This window comes from Rhinoderma darwinii, chromosome 1 (genome assembly GCF_050947455.1).
Source record: "Rhinoderma darwinii isolate aRhiDar2 chromosome 1, aRhiDar2.hap1, whole genome shotgun sequence".
NCBI lineage: Eukaryota > Metazoa > Chordata > Amphibia > Anura > Rhinodermatidae > Rhinoderma > Rhinoderma darwinii.
The window spans coordinates 32823557-32846238 of NC_134687.1; positions in this window are offsets into that span (position 1 = coordinate 32823557).

The following is a 22682-nucleotide window of genomic DNA, read 5'->3' on the forward strand; positions in this document are numbered from 1 at the left end:
TATGGCGTTCCCTACAGGGGGGGACTGTATGGCGTTCCCTACAGGGGGGGACTGTATGGCGTTCCCTACAGGGGGGGACTGTATGGCGTTCCCTACAGGGGGGGACTGTATGGCGTTCCCTACAGGGGGGGACTGTATGGCGTTCCCTACAGGGGGGACTGTATGGCGTTCCCTACAGGGGGGGGCTGTATGGCGCTATCTACAGGGGGGGCTGTATGGCGTTATCTACAGGGGGACTGTATGGCGTTATCTACAGGGGGACTGTATGGCGCTATCTACAGGGGGACTGTATGGTGCTATCTACAGGGGGGCTGTATGGCGTTATCTACAGGGAGACTGTATGGCGTTATCTACGGGGGGCTGTATGGCGTTATCTACAGGGGGCTGTATGGCGCTATCTACAGAGGGGACTGTATGGCGCTATCTACAGGGGGGACTGTATGGCGCTGTCTACAAGGGGACTATATGGTGCTATCTACAGGGGGACTGTATGGTGTTATCTAGAGGGGGGGCTGTATGGCGCTATCTACAGGGGGGCTGTATGGCGCTATCTACAGGGGGGACTGTATGGCGCTATCTACAGGGGGGACTGTATGGCGCTGTCTACAGGGAGACTGTATGGCGCTATCTACAGGGGGACTGTGTGGCATTATCTAGAGGGGGGACTGTATGGCGCTATCTACAGGGGGGCTGTATGGCGCTATCTACAGGGGGGCTGTATGGCGCTATCTACAGCGGGGCTCTATGGCGCTGTCTACAGGGGGGACTGTATGGCGCTGTCTACAGGGGGACTGTATGGCGCTATACACAAAGATTTAAAAAAAATTCTCCTGGCCAGGAAAGGATAATATACAGATGGAACTTCTATACACAAGCCAAGTCCCCTAACGGATAAATAACATTCATTATATATATATTTCTTTGATAGAATTTCAATAGAACCGCTGGCAGGGGCGTAACTAGGAAAGACTGGGCCCCATAGCAAACTTTTGACTGGGGCCCCCCTCCCCCGGGTGTCACACAACCCCCCCCCATGTAGATAGTGCCTTTTTTACAACCCCCCTTTTGATAACGCCATACAGCCCCCCTGTAGATAACGCCATACAGCCCCCCTGTAGATAACGCCATACAGCCCCCCTGTAGATAACGCCATACAGCCCCCTTTGTAGATATCTACAGAGGGGGCTGTATGGCACTATCTACAGAGGGGGCTGTATGGCGTTATCTACGGGGGGGGGCTGTATGGCGTTCCCTACGGGGGGGGGGGGGTGTATGGCGTTCCCTACAGGGGGACTGTATGGCGTTCCCTACAGGGGGGGACTGTATGGCGTTCCCTACAGGGGGGGACTGTATGGCGTTCCCTACAGGGGGGGACTGTATGGCGTTCCCTACAGGGGGGGACTGTATGGCGTTCCCTACAGGGGGGGACTGTATGGCGTTCCCTACAGGGGGGGACTGTATGGGGTTCCCTACAGGTGGGGACTGTATGGCGTTCCCTACAGGGGGGGACTGTATGGCATTCCCTACAGTGGGTGACTGTATGGCGTTCCCTACAGGGGGGGACTGTATGGCGTTCCCTACAGGGGGGACTGTATGGCGTTCCCTACAGGGGGGGACTGTATGGCGTTCCCTACAGGGGGGACTGTATGGCGTTCCCTACAGGGGGGGACTGTATGGGGTTCCCTACAGGGGGGGACTGTATGGCGTTCCCTACAGGGGGGGACTGTATGGCGTTCCCTACAGGGGGGACTGTATGGCGTTCCCTACAGGGGGGGACTGTATGGCGTTCCCTACAGGGGGGGCTGTATGGCGTTCCCTACAGGGGGGGCTGTATGGCGTTCCCTACAGGGGGGGCTGTATGGCGCTATCTACAGGGGGGGCTGTATGGCGTTATCTACAGGGGGACTGTATGGCGTTATCTACAGGGGGACTGTATGGCGCTATCTACAGGGGGACTGTATGGCGCTATCTACAGGGGGGCTGTATGGCGTTATCTACAGGGGGCTGTATGGCGCTGTCTACAGGGGGACTGTATGGCGCTATCTACAGGGGGACTGTATGGCGTTATCTAGAGGGGGGCTGTATGACGCTATCTACAGGGGGGCTGTATGGTGCTATCTACAGGGGGGACTGTATGGCGCTATCTACAGGGGGGACTGTATGGCGCTGTCTACAGGGGGACTGTATGGCGCTATCTACAGGGGGACTGTATGGCATTATCTAGAGGGGGGACTGTATGGCGCTATCTACAGGGGGGCTGTATGGCGCTATCTACAGGGGGGCTGTATGGCGCTATCTACAGCGGGGCTCTATGGCGCTGTCTACAGGGGGACTGTATGGCGCTGTCTACAGGGGGACTGTATGGCGCTATCTACAGGGGGACTGTATGGCGTTATCTAGAGGGGGGACTGTATGGCGTTATCTACGGGGGGGCTGTATGGCGTTCCCTACAGAGGGGGCTGTATGGCGTTACCTACAGGGAGTCTGTATGGAACGCCATACAGCCCCCCCTGTAGGGAACGCCATATAGCCCCCCGTAGATAACGCCATACAGTCCCCCCTCTAGATAACGCCATACAGCCCCCCCCTGTAGGGAACGCCATACAGTGTCCCCCCCTGTAGGGAATGCCATACAGCGTCCCCCCCCTGTAGGGAACGCCATACAGCGTCCCCCCCTGTAGGGAACGCCATACAGCGTCCCCCCCTGTATGGAACGCCATACAGCGTCCCCCCTCCCAAAAAACTGCGACCTACAGTGTGATAAAGACTTTACAGACCTAATAAAAGACATGTATCACCTATCCACAGGATAGGGGATACATGTGTGATGGCTGGCATTGATAGGGAGAATGAGGGACTGAAAGTCCCCCAAGTTCTCCATGACTAACCTCTGACTTCCAGCGTCTGTGTCAGCAGCTCACTAAAAATGAAAGGAGCGCTGGTCACGCATGCGCACAAGCGTGACCGGCGCTCCATTCATTTTTCCGGAGCTGCCGACACAGACCCCGGAAGTCCGAGGTTTGTGATGGAGAACTTCAGGGGACTTTCAGTCCCCCGTTCTCCCTATCAATGCCAGCGATCACACATGTATCCCCTATCCTGTGGATATCCTGTGGAGAGGGGATACATGTCTTTTGTTTAATGGCAGAGCGGGGAGATACCTCCCTGCTCTGCCGTACTGTTCAGTGGCGTCCCGCTGTAGCAGCCATAGCGGCTGCTAGCGGAGCCTGCGGCCATGGTGGGGGCCCGTGCCGGCGGGCGACACGAGCCCCCTCATGCCGCGGGCCCCCTCATGCCGCGGGCCCCGTAGCAGCCGCTACTGCTGCTACGGCGGTAGTTACGCCACTGACCGCTGGGTTATGTTCACACTTGCGGTTTTCAACCATATATATTGTTTTATCCTGAGAGTGGCCAATGTTCCTATTTCAAATGGTTGGTAATGATTTTTTGAAAAGAATCTTTTTATATAATATACATCACAGGAAGATAGCCCTCATATGTTAAGGGAACAAATTTTGCAGCGTGTTTTTTTCTCCTCTCTTTCTATGATCAGATCCTTGATTTTGTAGGGATCTATAGCAGTTGGTAGTTTATTCATAGACCCTTGGGTCAATATGTAGCCCTCTCGGTCTTTAAATTTAGAAAAGGGCACTTTTATTGCTCATGCAGGTTTTTACCTCCAAGCATCCAGCGAGCACCAAGGAACCGTGCGTAGGGGCAGCCAGCCTGACACGTGGACCAGGTTAATACCCACTTGTATGGCTATGTACTTTGTTTAAAGCTTCCAAGCCTCCACCGTCACATCAAATGATGCTCTTCTTTTCAATATACCTAGGCACTCCACATTGCACTCCGGGGGACATGGGATCCGAAAGAGCAAGACCACACGCCAACAGCCAGGTAAGTTCCAAAATGTATGGTATCCCCTTCCACGTGATGTCTCCAACATTAGACAGGGATTTACAGGGCAGGGTTTAGACGTCACTACCTGCCCTGTTTGATTAGGTCAGCTGACGCGTTTCATCCCTGAACGGGATTTCCTCAGAGCTGTTTGACAAGTGCAACCAAATACGTTATATTTATAGTGTCCCGAAATTCACTTATTGGTTCCATAGTTGCAAATGTAATATTCCATGGAAGTGATCTAAACTGTTGTGAAGAATGTATGCAAATCTTTCATAAAATGCAATGATCAATTTTAACAGCAAATGAAAACACTTTATAAAATCAGACAGTTAATTCATATATCGATTAATTCATGTTTATAAAGCATTATATTAAATATTCTCATCGGAAGAGGACAATCAGTGGTCTGTCCCCCCGTAATTCGGTTAAGTTCCTAAAGTGCAATAGTTATGGACAAATATAAATCCTCCAACAGAACACTTATACTGCATGATTTTAGTTATCAATTTGTGTACTTATTTATACACAAATGGGATTAGCCGGAATTGTCGGCATTTAAATCTAATAGTAATATTATAGAGAAACATAATTCTTCCGACAAAACCCTTTTGTTAAACAATTTTAGTTATTATATTGTATTCTTAATTATACATAAATAAGATTAAATAGAGATTGTTAACATTTAAATGTAATGAATAACTCTTAAAGAAAATAGCAAATTAATTCCCTTATAAGTATTCTTTCAAAATAGAAGAAAGAATTAAATAAATTAAAATGTATTTAATTTATACAAATTTATGTATGTATGAAATTCATGAGCTGTTCCAGGGGAAGCAGGGAGAGAGGACCCTTGTCTATTGAGGCATCAGGACCCGAGTCCCCACCGACCCCGGAAATTGTCCCAAAAATTTCATTGATCAAAATAATAACAAAAGGGTCTCGTAAATATAATTTTACTAATTAATTTCATTGTTACTTTTTTATACAAGAGTTATGTATGGGAAGAGTTGTCAAGGTACTACAGGGGAGGCAGGGAGCGAGGTCTCATGCCAAGGAGGCAATAGATCCAGAGTCCCCACCACCCATGGAAAACCACATGACAACTTCTCCCAACATAGAGGACTACAGAGAATGGATATGACACTATTTATTCACCCAATGGATTAAATATTCCATATCGGGAGTAACATTATTCATTCTCATTTTGCGAAGAAACATTTCTTGATACATAGGAAATGGGATATTCCAAAGGATTGGCCGTGACAATGCAGGACGGATCTATGATACTTTGAGGGGACTCCACAGTGTCGTCCATTTCAAACAACCTGGACAGGGCATTGACCCTCACATTTCTGTCAGCAGGACAATAGTGGAGCAAAACTTGGAAACAGGTGAAGAACAGCGACCACCTGGCTTGACGGGAGTTTAACCGTTGAGCTGACTGGAAATAGGTGAGGTTCTTGTGGTCGGTGTATATCAGGATGGGGTGGGCTGCGCCCTCAAACAGATGTCTCCACTCCTCCAGAGCCAATTTGATGGCCAGTAGCTCCCGATCCCCAATAGAGTAGTTGCGCTCTGCAGGGGAAAAAAGTCTAGAGTAATAGCCACATACTACTGCCTTTCCTTTGGAGCTTCTCTGGAACAAAAGTGCATCTGCACCAACAGAAGAAGCATCCACCTCCAACCAGAACTGCCGAGACACGTCAGGGTGATGGAGGATCGAGGCTGAAGTGAAGGCATTCTTGAGGCTATTAAATGCAGATTCTGCCTCTGGAGTCCACACCTTGGCGTTCCTACCTTTTTTTGTAAGGGTAGTGATGGGAGCCGTCAGAGAGGAGAAGTTTGTAATAAACTGCCGGTAGAAGTTAGCGAATCCCAAAATACGATGTATGGCCCGCAGGCCCTGAGGATGTGGCCATACCAGGACGGATTTTACTTTCTCAGGATCCATCCTGAGACCCTGAGCCGAGATGATATAACCCAGGAAGGGCAAAGAATTTTTTTCAAAAGTACACTTCTCCAACTTGGCATATAGGTGATTCTCCCTTAATCGCATCAGGACTTGATGAACATGTCTCCGATGTGTCGTCGGATCTGGGGAGAAAATCAAAATGTCATCAAGATAAACTATAACGCATACATAGAGGAGGTCTCGGAACATATCATTGACAAATTCTTGGAAGACTGCGGGAGCGTTACACAGGCCGAAGGGCATCATCAGGTATTCATAGTGCCCGTCTCGAGTGTTAAATGCAGTCTACCACTCGTCACCTTAACGAATTCAGATTAGGTTGTAGGCCCCACGCAAGTTCGAGAAGATCTGGTCTCCTCGTATGCGATTAAATAACTCCAAGATCAGCGGCAACGGATATTTGTTTTTTACCGTGATCTGGTTTAGACCATGGTAGTCAATGCAGAAGAGATCCGCCTTTTTTCTTTACAAAGAAGAACCCGGCACCGGCCGGAGAGGAGGATTTTCTTATGAAACCCCTCTCCAGATTCTCTTTGATATAGGCAGACAGGGACTGAGTCTTTGGCAAGGAGAGGGGGTATACACGACCATCGGGAGGTGAAGCATTAGGAACCAGTTCAATCGGGCCGTCGTATGCCCAGTGTAGGGGAAGCATCTCAGCCTCCTTTTTGCCAAAGATGTACGCAAACTGTGCAAAATGAGTAGGTAGTCCTGTCAACGACTGAGACATAGGAGGCAGAACAGGACGAACCTGTAGAAGGCAGCGGTGGAGAAATTTGGAGCTCCATTGGAGAACCTCTCCGGAATTCCAGTCCAAGGCCGGAGCATGAAGCCGGAGCCAGGGCAGGCCCAGCAACACCGGAGTGATGGCTTTGGGCAAAATAAGAAAGGTAATCTGCTTGGTATGAAGCGCTCCCACTTAGAGCTTCAGTGGCTTGGTCTCAGACACTATGGGGTCGGGCAGAGGGAGGCCATTCACCTAGGCAACAACCAGGGGTGTCTCAAAGGGAACCATCGGCAACTGCAGCTGATCCACTAAGTCCTGATCTAAAACTGATCTTAGGGAATAGTGTGGCATGGAAATACATTATTTGGCAAAAAGTATGTGGACACCTGACCATCACATATTTACAAGCTTGTTGGATATCCTATTCTAAAACCATGGGCATTTCTATGGAGTTGGGCCCCCTTTTGCAGCTATAAACGTGTCCAATCTTCTGGCAAGGCTTTTCAAAAGATTTTGTAGCGCCTGTGGGATTTTGAGCACATTCTGCCAAAAAAACATTTGGGAGCTCAGACATTGATGTTGGATGAGAGGGTCTGGCTCACAATCAGCGTTCCAACTAATCCCAAAGGTGTTTGATGAGGTTGAGATCAGGGCTCTGTGCAGCCACTCGGGTTCTTCTACACCAAACTCCTCACACCATGTCTTTATGGATCTTGCTTTGTGCGCTGGGGCACACTCATGCTGGAACAGGAAACAGCCAAACCCCAAACTGTTACCACAAAGTTGGAAGCTGCAATTGTCCATAATGTCTTTGTATGCTGTAGCATTAACATTACTCTTCACTGGAAGTAGGGGCCATAGCCTGAAAAACCGTCCCAAACCATTACCCCTCCTCCACCAAATGTTACAATAGGCACTATGTATTCCGGTATGTAGCGTTCTCCTGGCATCCGCCAAACCCAGATTCTTCCATCAGACTGCCAGATAGATCACTATCAATATTAAAGATTTCTTACTAGTTTTCCCTCGGAAATGAATCGATTTCTCACTGCGTATTTTACCATAAGGAATATGTGGTTGTTACCATGTAACCGTGGTTTATAAACCACGATTACATGGTAACAACCACATATCCCTTATGGTAAAATACGCAGTGAGAAAAAGACTGCAGAGAGAGAAGCGTAATTCGTCATTACAGTAAACACGCTGCTCCGGAGGCCAGTTACGACGTGCTTTACAACACTCCATCCGACGCTTGGCATTGTGCACGGTGATCTTGGGCTTCTGTGCAACGACCATGGAAACCCATTTCATGAAACTCCGGACGCACAGTTCTGGTGCTGATGTAATTTTTAGAGGCAGTGGGGAACTCTGTAGTGGGTAGTGCAATAGAGGATAGGAATATTTTACACGCTGCGCAGTTTAGTACTCGGCGGCCCTACTCTGTGCCTTTGTGTGGTCTCCCACTTAATGGCTGAGATGTTTTAACTGCTAGGCAGGGCATCCTCTGACAGTGCCACATGTAAAGTCACTGAGCTCTTCAGTACCACCTATACTACTTCCAATGTTTGTCTATGGAGATCGCATGGCTGTGTGCTTGATTTTATGCACCTGTTTACAATGGATATAGCTGAAACACTGGAACTTAATAATCAGGGGGGTGTCCACATATTTTTGCTCATATAGTGCATTTATTGAGGTTTTTGACCATGGAAGATTAATATATACAAAGGAAGAACCCCTTAAATGTTATCTTTATTTAGTCCCTACTAATAGCCACTATTGTTGTAACTTAATTTACACACATTTTTGAGGTCTTAGTGCACAACTCTGTGTTTTGTATTTATTTAACATTTCTCAGATTTTCCTTTTGTTTTACTCTCTAGCCCACATTAAACTGCCCCTTTCACCCACAGCATATTAAACCACAAAAGGTTATGAGAGGAACTAAGTGATAGTGAGTGATGAAATTCTCACTATGATTTTATATATTTAGATCTTGATACTTTCTGGGGTATTCTGTAGGAGTATCTTATTAATGGATGAGCACTGAAGCAAAGATAAAAAGCTCAAAATAGAAAATATTAATTCTCAAAATGTATCCATAATTTAAAAGGGTTGTCCGAGAATTAAAAAAATTAGTAGATGCAGGAAATTAAAAAAAAAAAAAGTTAAAATGTAAATTCCCCTGCCGCTGCAGCACAGATGCTCCAGTGGTTTGCTGATCTTTGTTTATTTTCCTTGAGCAATAACATGCCATGTGACCGCTGGAGCCAATCACTTGCCTCACATGTCACGTGCCGTACATGCTAGCATCACAGCTAGCAGGTGATTGGCTATAGCAGTCACATGAATGCACACCGCATCATTGCTCAAGGAAAATAAAAACAAAGACCACCAGGGACCACCGGAGCATTGCCGTTGGCACAGCAACAGATTTAGCAGGTGAGTATTGTTTGTTTTTCTATTTTATAGCATTTTCTGCATCTTCTTTAATTTCTTAAACTCTCTTGTAATAGGGGAAAAAATTCTCGGGCTGTATTGTAATAGGGGAAGAACGAAAAAAAAATTTTTTTTTTAACTTAATATTTTTATTTTTTTATAAATTACAAAAACTTTATTTAACTTTTTTTATTAGTCCCCCTAGGGGACTTGAACCAGCAATTGTTTGATCACTTGCATGATATATCACCATACTAATGTATTGCAGTATATAGGGATACTGACAGACTCCTATGAAGCTACATAGGAATACAAAGTTGGCAAACGTAGGGCCCTTTATTAAGCCTCTAGGCTATCATCTCAACCTTCTGCCCCCTGACGATCGCATCGCAGGAGGGGGAGGGGGGCGATGCGACGTCACAGGGGGCCACCCCACTGTTTCTAACAGCTCTGACGACATGGCATCTAAGGGTTTAACTAGCAGGATCCAGTTACATACAGGTCTGTTACATAGAGCCGACACACTCGTTATATGGAGCGGGGTCAGGTCATGAGCCCGCTCCATACTCCTTCACCCGATGTCAAAAAGAGGTTAAACTGATTTAGCATTTTGGATTCTTTAGGCCTTCGCCCCATGTGGACGTTTGAGTGGCAGGCGGGCACAATAATGTCACTGGGTCAGCCTACGTCCTTGTGTAGAGACCTTCTGGGCACTGTATGATGCTACGGCGGCACTTCTTGACTTGTATCTTGCTATGGGGCACTTTTGGCCTTTGTATGGGGGTAAGGGAAAGACACGGAATCAGAATTCTCTGTGCATGCATCATTTACATGGAGAGGCAAGGAGGCAGTACTATCTGTGCCTAGATCGTTTACAGGAAGAGACTTTTTATTTAATCCTTTGGTTTGTGGTACCGCAAAATTAATTAACTTTCTAGCTTTTTTGCTTTATAAGGCCTTGTTTTTTGCAGGCAGAAAAAAATCTGCCTCATAATTCCTTCAGGAATTTTGAGGCAAATTTTGACCTGCCTGCGCTTTCTTCCACAGCGTTTTTTAGTGCGTTTAATGTGACCCTATTGAAATACACCTTCGTCCGTGTGACAGGCCTTGTTTTAACAGATGTCACGCGGACGAATGCTAAGGTCGTCTGAATTCGGCCTTATTTTAAGTTACAATTGGCAATTTTTTTTGTGTAAACAACAGAAGCAGGAAAAGTTATAAAATCCCTTTACCAATAGTAATGTCAGCTACTAGATGCTCCTATGGTTGTAAACAACTGATCTGGTGTTTTTCCTTTTTTTTCTGGGACTTTTGCTGCTGCCACCCTTGAACAGGGCTAGTTAGATGTATGAGAGAGAAGGAAGTTGTTGATCTAAATTCTTTTGTTGCAGGTTTATTTAGTTTGTTCTCCAAGGCCATATTATTTGGGATAATGGGTGCAGAAGATATAATCTTCTCCACATCTTCTGCACGTCTTTCAGACAGTTATGGAATATCCTGTGGATATGCCATAAATGACCAAGATGGGAAATCCCCTTTAAAATCAATCAGTAGTGCTACATAAATTCTCTGTGTAGCCTAATTGACTAATTGACCTTAGTGTGTAAGGATATGTTCACACAGCTTAGCAAAATAGTCTGAAAATACGGAGCTGTTTTCAGGCGAAAACAGCTTCTGATTTTCAGACGTTTTTGTAGCAATTCGCGTTTTACGCGGCGTACTTTACGGACGTTATTGGAGCAGTTTTTCAATGGAGTCAATGAAAAACGGCTCCAAAAACATCCCAAGAAGTGTTCTGCACTTCTTTTGACGTGCCGTCGTTTTACGCGCCAAATTTTGACAGCGACGCGTAAAATAAAGGCTCGTGGGAACAGAACATCATAAATCCCATTGCAAGCAATGGGCAGATGTTTGTAGGCGTAATGGAGCCGTTTTTTCAGGCGTAATTCGAGGCGTAAATCACCCGAATTACGCCTGAAAACACTGCGTGTGAAAATACCCTCACCATTACCCCTTGTCAATTGAATGTGTCCCGATACTGTCAGCGATGATTGGACACGGTCATAGGGTGTAGGGACACATCCTATTGACAATGGGAATGGTAACACCCAGTTGTGAATTTATTATTACATAGGAATGGCACAATAGAGAGTCCTAAGAAATTGTTATTTCATGGGGAGTCCAAGTATTGTCAGGAAAGATGTCAGGAACGATGACTGATCCTCCTTATTTGTTGTGTATTCTGCCTGTGGCTGCGTCTGATCAGTGCTGTATTCTTTTGTATGGTTTGTAGCTTGATAAGTGTAGACCTGATATCTGAGCACTATATGTGTAAGACAAGTTGTTCAGAAAACGGTCATCTGAAATCTCTAATGCATGGCCAGCATAAGTTGCTTGGTCTGTCATAGCAGATATTTTGGTTCATGCCTTGATTAAAATATGTGATCCGACATTTTTTCAGTGGCGAGAAATGTAATGGGTATTAGGTCTTGGCGTTAGATACGAATCAATGTTATTAAAAATAAGAATTTAAATTTTATTTTTGTAAACACAGTTAACCATGCTGAAAAATGTTTGGAAATTTTTTCTATGACTTCCGAACTGCAAAGACGTAATTAAGGGCTCCTAGTAGAAAAAAACCCTAAAGTCCACTTCTTGTAGAGGGTCTACAGAGAAGGGTTCAGACAGTATCCAGATGAAGCCGGGGAGCCGGACTTGCCAATGATAACTATTTTATTATAAGGTTTTTAAGTGTTTAGGCAAAGTTGTAGATAACGGTATAAACAAGTGAACATGGATAAGGTAATGGGGGGGGGGGGGTTGGGTGTGAATGTCCATCTTGGATAGTCTGCTGAGCAATAGAAAATATTGGAGTACAAGGGTGACATATCAAGAAACGTAGTCATTTAGGTAGTTAGGCTCCTTGAAAATACTAAGTTTGGGGGGGTAAATCGTGACTTTGGAAAACATAGGGGTTATGTAGGAGGTGGGAGTGCTGATGGACAGGTTATATGGACAGTAGGGTGTCCATGGAATAAGATAACCTAGTAGGTTTACCCGCAGTCCTATGGGAAACCACAAATAAAACATCATCCTATGACAAGTTGAAAGTTGAAAGTCTCTTCAAGATTGACAAACTCGGCTTTCCTACATCATTATTTGCTGAGAGAAATACATAGGTGTCCTGATAGAAAGCCCACTACATGCGTAGTTGTATTGAACATGTTAGGTGTTGAATATGCCTGTAACCCCCATAGTTTGACAGTCAATTGCAATTAAGAAATTACCCTCAAATGGGTTGTAGAAAATTAGAAAAACAGAAACAGTGCCACTCTTGTCTATGAGCTGTGTCTGGTATTGCAGCATTCACTTGAAACGGGCTGAGCTGCAATACCAGACATATCCTATGGACAAGAGTGGCGCTGTTTCTGGAAGAAAGCAGCCTTTATTAATCACTAATTTAATAGCCACCATTTTTTTTTCTCTCTAACAGAGATACTACAGTATAATTGGAGGTGGAAAATACAATGTTTCTCAAGAGCATATGAGTTTCTATAAAAATCCACTGGCTTTAAGAGTATTTACACATTACCTAGTGACTAACAATAGAATCATTTGTTGCTTGAGGTGAAGTAGAAAGCCTTTGCCAAGAGCGTCTTCTGTACAGGTAACGTGAGTTCACGGTAGGTCAAGAAGAAAGCCTTTATAAATGACTTATGCAATCATGACCTCTAAGCAGGTGAAACTAGTTCATGGTGATATTGGCATGTAGTCTTCATTCCAGAGCATTCACGTCAATGCTATGAGTGTCTTGCTTGTCACAGTTTCTGCTGCGCTGTCTCCCGGTGATGTCATGGCTGCAATTAACTCATCACATGATAATGTCTAGGTGCCTGGAGGAATTCATTTATTTACTGGAATTAACTATAGGCTTCATACATGACCTGATTATTCAAGTACCCTATAAATCAGTGGCCTCCACACGATGGCTCTCCGACTGTCGCCAAGCTACAACTCTCAGCATTCCCTGGGAGCTGCAGGCTGACGCATGAGTTGTGAGGCGGCCCTGGTTACAGATTTTAACTGTATGAAGAAATAAATAAAAAATACACGGCACACATGGTGCATCATCCCAAGGTTTTGGATGTGTGATATCAGGGAAAGGGAATTGTGCTCACCTGATAGCGTTGTGCTGGGAGCACAACGTCCTTGATAGGTCCGGTCTTGAAACGCGCAGCTTTCACATTTTATTGTTTAAAAAAAAAAACACAACAATAAACAGACAACAGATTTACCTTGTAGTTGTCCTGAGTTTACGGATCAACACCAGTGAGCATTCACCGGCGTCACTTGCCGGGCACGCATCACTGGGTAGGAACAGCGTCGATAAGTGGGATCCTTCTTTGTTTCTTGGTTACAGATTTTGGCTCAGAAGCTTCAACCAGGGGTGGTTTTAGGATGTGGCAAACTGGGCAGTTGCCTTGGAGCCCCATGTCCAGGGGGCTCCAAAGGACTGGAACTCCAGGAGCAACCTGAGTGTGGAGCATATAAACCTTTTCTGCCCTTGACCGTGGACTTTACCATTAACTCATTCAGGGATAGTATGTTTTTTTTTTTTTTGCCACTGAATGAAAGTATTGTGTGGGCATTGTATTGCAGTATTGTGGTATAAACATTTGGGTAAAAAATGCATATGTATCTGTGTATATACATATATATATTGAAATGACGGGAGCAACTAAAACTGGCGAGTGGGGGACTTACTTTACATGTTGCCCAGGGTCCTGTTTTTTATAAAACCGCCCCTGGTTATGGATATGTTCCCAGATAGAACCCACACCATTAGGGTATGTTCACACAGGACGGATACACTGCGTAAAAGCAGACAGCGTATCCGCCCTGTTCACCGCAGGGAATTACGGACGAAAAACCGCACCACATTGTGGTGCAGTTTTTCGGCCAGAATGTCCGCTATGAAATAATTGTGCGTAAAAAAAGAAATGTCATACTTACCCGTAGCCATGGCGGCGCGTCCCTCTGCCGTCCTGCAGCCTGGCCTCCTGGGATGACATTTCTTCCCATGGGACAACTGCAGCTTGTGATTAGCTACATCGGTCACATGGAATGAAATGTCATCCCGGGAGGCCGACCTGGATGAAGAAGCACAGAATTCTGGGTAAGTATAAGATTATTTTTTTCTGAGTTGCGATTTTTGCCGGCGGAATTGCAGCTTTTCAGCCATAAAAATCGCAACATCTGCTACTTGTTGCGGGTTTCACCTCCTCATTGAATACAATGGGGAAAACCCATAACAAAAGTGCAGCAATTATGCAAATACAATTGAGATGCTGCGGATTAAAAAAAACGCACCGCATGTCAATTTCTGACCGTATTTTCCGGGGTCATTTAACTTTGCGGTTCAGCTGGGCAGCTACACACCAGGAGGCTTCCCCCTTCCTTTGCCAGTGTAAATAATGCTAGCGTCCCCCCCCCCTCCCATTTGGTGCTGAAAAATGTTGCTAGCCAATAGTGTGATGGTCTCTACCCCCTCCCTCACATCATAGCATATTTATAATGCAGCTCTCACCCGTTCTGCCTGTTCCTGAAAGATCCTGGAAGCGAGTAGTCCCACCCTTCCCTTCCTTGTATGGATCTTTGGTTCACTATTAACACCTTGAAGTCCAAGCCATTTTTTTATTTTGGTTTTTCACTCCCCGCCTTCTATGAGCAATAACTTTTTTATTTTTCCATCAATGGATTTGTGTGAGGGCATATTTTTTGTGGGAGGAGTTGTCATTTCTACTGGCTCTTTTCAAAGTACCATATAATGTACTGGGAAACGGAAAAAAAAATATTTGTGGGGTGGAATTGTAAAATAACTGTGATTCCTTCATTTTCTTTTGGGTTTAGTTTTTACGTCTTTCACCATGCGTCAAAAACAATAATTCACTTTATTCTGCCGGAAAATTAGATTACAGTGATACCAAATTTATATAGTTTTCTTAATGTTTTACTCCTTTTACAAAGAAAAAACTATTTTTTAGAAAAAAAAAATGATTTGTATCACCATATTCTGTAAGCCATTACTTTTTTATTTCTTCGTCGATTGAGCGGTATGAGCAGTGGGGGATTATCATTAGGGCAGTTCGGGTGGCCGGCCAAGGCCCAAGGCTCCAGGGGGGCCCATGGCCGTCCGAACCGCACATGATCGCACGGGCCCCCTCATGCCCGGTGGCATAGCTAGCACCGGAGGGGGCCCCGGTGCTAGCGGTAGCCACATTCATTTGTATCTGAGTCCTCAGGACTTAGATACAAATGAATACTATAGGCTGCAGTCGGTCACGTTCAGCTTGCAGCCTATAAGGCGCTGGGAAGACTCCCTGCGCAGGCCGGCGTAATGAGGTACTGCATCACGCCGGTCTGCGCATGCGTCTAGTCCGGAGGATTCACAAGCGTCCAGCTGGAGCGGCCGTCACGGGGTAAGGTAAGTAAACTGTATATATTTTTTTAGGTGGGGACTATCGCTTTGTATATATTCAAGGAGGGGGGGATTGCTCCTTTACACTATATACAAGGGGAGTGCTGGGTGGCTCTATATACAAGGGGGAGGGTAACGCTGTGTGGGCCTGTATACAAAGTGGGGGAGTGCTCTGTGTCACTATATACAAGGGGGGGGGTGCAATGTGGCCCTATATGCAAGGGGGAGCGCTGTGTGGCCCTATATACAAAGGGGTAGTGCTGTGTGACACTATACACAAAGGGGGGAGCGCTGTGGGACACTATATACAAGGGGGGGGGGAGCGCTGTGTGACAATATGTACAAAGGGGGAGGGCTGTGTAGCACTATATACAAGGGGGGCTGTGTAGCGCTATCCACAGCAGTATGTGTGTGGCGCTCTTTATAGGGGGCTTTTTGGCGCTATTTACAAGAGGGGGAGGGCTGTGTGGCACTCTCTACAGGGGGGGGGCTGTATGGCACTATCTATAGGGGGCTGTGTGTAACGCTCTCTACGGGGGGATGTGTGATATATAGAGGGGGCTGTGTGTGGCGCTATATATGGGGGTGTGTAATATCTACAGGGGCTGTGTGTAACGCTCTCTACGGGGGTGTGTAATAGCTACAGGGGCTGTGTGTGGCACTATGTACAGGGGGCTGTGTGTGGCACTATGTACAGGGGGCTGTGTGTATGTGGTGTTTTACAGTGTATGGTATTATTATATTCAGGCGCACAGTGTTTAGTGCTATTATATTTAGGGGCACAGTATGTTGCACCATGATAACTTTATTTTCGTTTATAGGTGTGGAAATGTTGGAAAAGTGAGGAGCCGAAGACATCTGAGTGGCAAATTCTGTAGAAATTAGTCATGGCCGGGAGAAGTCGTCATGAGCTCTGGACCGAATGGAGAAGAAAAGAGGAAAAAAGCTACTAGAATCTGAGACATCGTCACCTGTGAGTCACTATATTTGTAGAGAATCTGTCACCTCTCCTGACATGTTTATTATAGGAAATCCTTGTATTTCACAAAAAGTCTTTCTGCAGTCCAGGATTGATAGACAATTCCCTTTATCAGGAGGACGTGTCCCTGCACAGTGTGATACTGTCAGTATGTAGGGACACAGCCCTGTGAGAAGGGGAATCGTAGCACCCATTTGTTAATGATTGCCCAAAAAGGTAGTGTTAAAAAAAGTTATGGCATGGCAGGGCGGCGGCACGGAAGGGGGGCCCAAGTTTGGGAAACAGTCCAGGGCCCATGGTCTACTTAATCCGCCACTGGGTATGAGGGGTTATTTTTTGCAGCACGAGCTGTGGTTTTTATTGTTCATTTTTTTTAGTACATACGACTTTTTGATCACTTTTTATGACATTTTTTTATCGCAAATTTGACCAAAAAACAGTGATTCTGGTGTTTTATATTGTTTTCTTTTTTACGGCATTCACCGTGCGAATGAAATAATGCTATATTGCTAAAGTTCAGACTTTTATAGATGCAGCGATACCAATTTTGTTTATTTTTGACATTACTTTAGAGGGAAAAATAGGAAAATGTTTTTTTTTTTAACTTAATTTTTGAAATCTTTTTTTTCACTACTAAAAACTTTATTTAACTTTTTTTACACATATCATTAGTCCACCTAGGGGACTTGAACTGGCAATAAGTAGATCGCTGGTACAATACACTACAATACTAATGTATTGCATTGTATAGTCATTTTTACAGGCTGCCTTCATTAGGACCCTGGGCTACCATGACAACCATTGGCGTCTCTGGATCGCACTATGGGGCCATCAAAAACACTGTCAGAGGGGGGCGCCCCCTCTCTATAACGCTTCAGATGCTGCGGTCCAGCATTTGAGGGGTTAAACGGCCAGGAACAGTAAGACCGTGGTTCCTGGCCGTTATTCCCGGGTTTTGGCTGTAAAACACAGCCAACATCCGCAGCATATGGCGCGCGCATATCTATAGCAATACGACCCTATAGCTATGGATAGGAGACAACCAATATGTACACAAGCAGGAATCGTGTGAACTCCAAAAAGATATATAATTTTTGTGATATATAAATCTCTATATGTCTATAAAGGTCAAGGTGACACAAATAGTTATATCTATAGATTGAGGAGAACACACATATAACCCAATATGACCTGGTACTCTGACCATAGCATTGCTACGAAACCTACAGAGAAAAGAGGTCAAGTACACACAAGATATTACAATAGAAAAGATCCTTTATTAACAAATTCAAGAGACAGGACAATTTAAAAAATGAGTCATACAGTGTACATTGGCGTCAGCCCATGTTGTGTGTGAATATTAATGGTAACACAATGTCACAAATGAGTAACAAGACTCGGGGTCAGTACTGTTGTATATCAGAAAATCTTTAAATGCATATGGCTATATGTAACATATCATGAATAGGTGGTGCAGGTAGTGCAAATCCTCAAGTTGAAATCAATAATTGCCTGTTATATAGAGGTTATATAGAGGTTATAAATATATGTGGCCAATACACGTGGATGAACTCATTCATGTATAAGGTATACAATTTACAAATATTCAAGAATGTAAGTCATGGGTCTGGATCCCCAGACGAAGGCATCAGCCGAAACGCGCGTCGGGACTGGCGTCTCCCCCATGTTGACTACATGAATCCGGGTACGTAACATCACTTTCTGCCTATGCATCTGGCTATCTGCTGGTATTATGATTCAGGCCTTCGACTTTCACCTATATTTGCTTCAGTGTTGCCAATCACACCCATGACTTACATTCTTGAATATTTGTAAATTGTATACCTTATACATGAATGAGTTCATCCACGTGTATTGGCCACATATATTTATAACCTCTATATAACCTCTATATAACAGGCAATTATTGATTTCAACTTGAGGATTTGCACTACCTGCACCACCTATTCATGATATGTTACATATAGCCATATGCATTTAAAGATTTTCTGATATACAACAGTACTGACCCCGGGTCTTGTTACTCATTTGTGACATTGTGTTACCATTAATATTCACACACAACATGGGCTGACGCCAATGTACACTGTATGACTCATTTTTTAAATTGTCCTGTCTCTTGAATTTGTTAATAAAGGATCTTTTCTATTGTAATATCTTGTGTGTACTTGACCTCTTTTCTCTGTAGGTTTCGTAGCTATGGATAGCATTAGATACAGCGGCTCAGCAGACAGTATCACACATTATAGGATTTAACACAGTGGCTCAGTAGACAGTATTACAAATGATATGATTAGATATAGGGCCCAGCAGACTGTATCACATATGATAGAATTAGATACAGTGGCTCAGCACACAGTAACACACATGATTGGATTAGATATAGGGCCCAGCTCACTGACATTGCGGCTCTAGCGCTGGACCCAGGAATGGTAAGTATAAGATTCGGTTGTTGGACTACTTCAGATTTGAGGACTACTTCGATAACTGCGTTTTTTTAATTCTCAATAAAATGGATAATGATGGTTGCGTGGGGGATTTTTCTTTCAATCAAATATTTTATCTATGTCTTTGTATTTTTTTAAACTTTATTACTACCACCTTAGTAATGGCCGCTGGCTGATTGATAACGCCCATTACTAAGGCGAGGCTTAATGTTAGACATGGAGAGGTTAACACTAACCCCCATTATTACCCTGGTACGACACTGTTAGGGATCTGCCAGGTACTTCATCTAGGTATACTCCTGGGATTAATCAATCCACACCTGAGGCCAGACCTGTTCGACTGACACCATCTCCCACCAACCAGGGTGGCGGGCTCAGGAGTGGGAGAGCCTATCGCGGCCTGGTCTGTCGGAGTTAGCTCCGCCCCCTGTCCTTTATTACCTGCCCTGTTCTCTCCCTCAGTGCTTGTAATTCTTTTGGATTCCTGGCCCCACTGCTGCTTGCTCCAGCCTGCTTCTGCCGTGCTTCTGCCTTGCTGCAGTTCTGCTTGACCTGCTTTGCTTTGCCCCTGGCTTGCTTCTGTCTCCTTGCCCGCTTGGGTGTACTCACTTCGTCCTGGTCCTGACTGTCCGTTCGCCGCTCCGTTTCCTCGTGGCGTTCCGTGGCTACTGCCCCTTCCCTTGCATGTTCCCTGTTTGTTTTCCTGTGCACTTAGACAGCGTAGGGACCGCCGCCCAGTTGTACCTCGTCGCCTAGGGCGAGTCGTTGCAAGTAGGCAGGGACAGGGCGGTGGGTAGATTAGGGCTCACTTTCCCTTCACCTCCTTCCGGCCATTACATAATTACAAGCCCTTACCTAGTCTACCATTTCTCCTACGCTGACGCTATCATGGACCCCCTTGAGACCCTGGCCCAGCAGATGCAGGGCCTCTCCCTACAGGTCCAGGCCCTGGCCCAAAGGGTCAATCAGGGTGACACTGCTTTAGTAGTACCCCTCACCTCACCTCTAGAACCCGACCTCAAGTTACCTGACCGGTTCTCAGGGGACCGTAAGACGTTTCTCTCCTTCCGGGAGAGTTGCAGACTGTATTTCCGCCTAAAGCCCCACTCCTCAGGTTCCGAGAACCAGCGGGTGGGTATCATCATATCCCGACTCCAGGAAGGGCCCCAAGAGTGGGCCTTCTCCTTGGCTCCTGACGCCCCTGAACTTTCCTCTGTTGATCGTTTTTTCTCTGCCCTCGGACTCATTTACGACGAGACTGACAGGACTGCCTTAGCCGAGAGTCAGCTGGTGACCTTACGTCAGGGTAGGAGACCGGTTGAGGAATACTGTTCTGATTTTAGGAAGTGGTGCGTAGCTTCTCAGTGGAACGATCCGGCCCTAAGGTGCCAGTTTAGGTTAGGATTATCTGACGCCCTGAAGGATCTGCTGGTTAGCTACCCCTCGTCTGACTCCCTTGACCAGGTTATGGCCCTAGCAGTACGACTTGACCGACGTCTCAGGGAACGTCAGCTAGAACGCTTCAGTGTGCTCCCCTCTGACTTTTCTGCGATCCCCCCCCGAGGTCCCGTCTCCTCGCCCCTCCACGGAGGACTCGGAGGTACCTATGCAACTCGGGGCCTCCATGTCCCCTCGACAACGTAGGGAGTTTCGCAGAATGAATGGTCTCTGCTTCTACTGTGGGGACGACAAGCATCTACTGAACACCTGTCCCAGGCGCAAGAATAAGAAGCCGGAAAACTTCCGCGCCTAAGTGATCATCGGGGAGGTCACTTGGGCGCACAGGTATTTCCCGTTAATGTGAAACGCAATAAAATTTTGCTTCCCTTTCAGGTCTCGTTTGCTGGCCGGGCTGCCACGGGCAGTGCTTTCGTGGATTCAGGGTCATCTGCTAATATCATGTCTGCGGAATTTGCTATGTCTCTAAAGATGCCTTGTATTGATTTACCTTATCCTATCCCTGTAGTAGGAATCGACTCAACTCCCCTTGCTAATGGTTATTTTACTCAGCATACTCCTGTTTTTGAACTCCTTGTTGGCTCCATGCATTTGGAGCAGTGCTCTGTACTGGTGATGCAGGGATTATCGTCTGATCTGGTTTTAGGCCTTCCCTGGTTGCAGTTGCATAATCCCACGTTTGATTGGAATACTGGGGATCTCACCAAATGGGGTAATGAATGTCTTATGTCATGTCTTTCTGTTAACTCTATTTCTCCCCGGGAGGAGGTAAACACGCTTCCTGAGTTTGTTCAGGACTTCGCCGATGTGTTTTCTAAGGAGGCCTCCGAGGTGTTGCCCCCCCATAGAGATTACGATTGCGCTATCGATTTGGTGCCTGGTGCCAAGCTTCCTAAGGGGAGGATATTTAATCTTTCATGTCCTGAACGTAAAGCTATGAGGGAATATATCCAAGAATGCCTGGCCAAGGGTTTCATTCGCCCCTCGACTTCTCCTGTAGGTGCTGGCTTCTTCTTCGTGGGGAAGAAGGATGGTGGTCTTAGGCCGTGCATTGATTATCGTAACCTGAATAAGGTCACCGTAAGGAACCAGTACCCACTTCCTTTGATTCCGGATCTTTTTAATCAGGTTCCAGGGAGCCCAATGGTTTTCTAAGTTCGATCTACGGGGGGCATATAACCTTATCCGCATCAAAGAGGGGGATGAGTGGAAAACTGCGTTCAACACACCCGAGGGTCATTTCGAATACCTGGTCATGCCCTTTGGGTTGTGTAATGCCCCTGCTGTCTTCCAGAATTTTATTAATGAAATCCTGAGAGAGTACCTGGGTAATTTTCTTGTTGTGTACCTTGATGACATACTGGTGTTTTCCAAGGACTGGTCCTCCCACGTGGAGCATGTCAGGAAGGTGCTCCAGGTCCTTCGGGAGAATAATCTGTTTGCTAAGACTGAAAAATGTGTCTTTGGGGTACAGGAGATACCATTTTTAGGGCAAATCCTCACTCCTCATGAATTCCGCATGGACCCTGCCAAGGTTCAGGCTGTGGCGGAATGGGTCCAACCTGCCTCCCTTAAGGCGTTACAGTGTTTTTTAGGGTTCGCCAACTATTACAGGAGATTTATTGCCAACTTCTCGGTCGTCGCTAAGCCTCTTACGGACCTTACCCGCAAGGGTGCTGATGTCCTCCATTGGCCCCCTGAGGCCGTCCAGGCCTTTGAGACCCTCAAGAAGTGCTTTATCTCGGCCCCCGTGCTGATTCAGCCCAACCAAGAGGAGCCATTTATTGTGGAGGTTGACGCTTCCGAGGTGGGAGTGGGGGCCGTCTTGTCCCAGGGTACCAGCTCCCTCACCCATCTCCGCCCCTGTGCTTACTTCTCTAGGAAGTTTTCGCCCACGGAGAGTAACTATGATATTGGCAACCGCGAACTTCTAGCCATTAAATGGGCTTTTGAGGAGTGGCGGCACTTCCTGGAGGGGGCCAGACACCAGGTAACGGTCCTTACGGATCACAAGAATCTGGTTTTCCTAGAATCGGCCCGGAGGCTTAATCCTAGACAAGCTCGGTGGGCACTATTCTTTACCAGATTTAATTTCTTGGTTACCTATAGGGCTGGGTCCAAGAATATTAAGGCTGATGCTCTGTCACGTAGTTTCATGGCCAATCCTCCTTCTGAGAAGGATCCTGCTTGTATTTTACCCCCTGGTATAATCGTCTCTGCCACGGATTCTGATTTAGCTTCTGATATCGCGG